The following is a 1451-nucleotide window of genomic DNA, read 5'->3' as shown; positions in this document are numbered from 1 at the left end:
ATAAAGATTAATCTTACCAATTTAAGCTCGATACTTTATTTCACACATAATAATGCTAGTAATTTAAAAATATATATATATAAAAAATAAAAAATGGTATTTTAATGTCTGAGGGGCGTTTAAAAAAATAAAAATGTGGCCCTGAGGGAGTCCTCCACCCCACTGATGAGCTCTTTTTGGCAGTTCTAGAAAAAAAAATGTCCTGGGGCAGGAAGGGTTGTTCCATGTTAAAAATATACATGAACAGCGCTATTTTTTAAAGATCTTCCATATCACCATAATTCAGCCTGCTTTGTATTCTGTCTACCCTAGCTCATCAACAAAGAAAGATAGGTCTGCAGATAGAATGGTAGAAAATGACTTTCCCTTCATTCAGGAGCTATACAGGTCTAGGGTCAGGAAAAAGGTCAGTTAACATCTCTGCCAACCACAAACATTTGATCTCAAGGACTATTTAGACCCTAATCGGGAGGCCTACACCACAGAGCCATGTTTGCTTTACCTAGGCTGTCACAAAAGGAGGTTCTTTCCAAGGAATCTCAACAAAATAAACTGTCTGAATAGTTCAAATTAATTTGTTTGTGTCACAGGGAGAAATGTTTGGTGTCAAAGCAGCATTTAAAATACGTTGCAAACTAAGAGAACCAGATAAACATTTAACAGTTTATATACCATTTGAAGACTATTTTGATTGCCTTATTATAGAGTCTGGGGGCTGCAGGAAGTAAAGAGGGACAAAAATGTCCCACTGCAGATATCAGCCTTCCTTTGAAGGGACAGAGACGTAGCCAGAAAATGTTAATAAGGGTGGCCAGGCAGTAACCAATGTACACTGAGGGGTGGCTGAAAGCGGGTCAATTAACACCATATTTTCCAAATAAAGACAAACTATACTTTCCTACAGCTTTTGCTAACAACTACATACATTTATTTAAGCATCTATGCTGTCTAATTTNGGTCAGTTAACATCTCTGCCAACCTCACACATTCGAACTCACAGACTATTTAGAACCCAATCGGGAGGCCTACACCACAGAGCCATGTTTACTTTAGCTAGGCTGTCACAAAAGGAGGTTCTTTCCACAGAATCTCAACAAAATAAACTCTCTGAATAGTTCAAATTAATTTGTGTCACAGGGAGAAATGTTTGGTGTCAAAGCAGCATTTAAAATACGTTACAGTTCTGGGGCAAACATCTTATTCATTGTCATTACTTACCTACTTTTATCAAATGAATGCACGGTGGTAGTGATGCGTCTGGTTTCTCGCTTTCTTTCATTAATCTGAAGAGTTTTATCTTAACCACTCCACAAAGTCACACATCACCTTTCTGTTTTCCCTTTGCAAGATGAGGCCAACAACCGCAGTCATCTAATCATTTCTGCAGGTAAAGAGGACCGGAACCAGAACTTTACCCTGTTGGGGCCTCCTTACTGCAGATCTCATTGTTC

The sequence above is a fragment of the Cyprinodon variegatus genome, unplaced genomic scaffold (genome assembly GCF_000732505.1).
Source record: "Cyprinodon variegatus isolate N-32 unplaced genomic scaffold, C_variegatus-1.0 Scaffold31, whole genome shotgun sequence".
Classification (NCBI taxonomy): domain Eukaryota; kingdom Metazoa; phylum Chordata; class Actinopteri; order Cyprinodontiformes; family Cyprinodontidae; genus Cyprinodon; species Cyprinodon variegatus.
The sequence above is the reverse complement of the archived record's forward strand: the minus strand, read 5'-3'. Positions refer to the sequence as shown.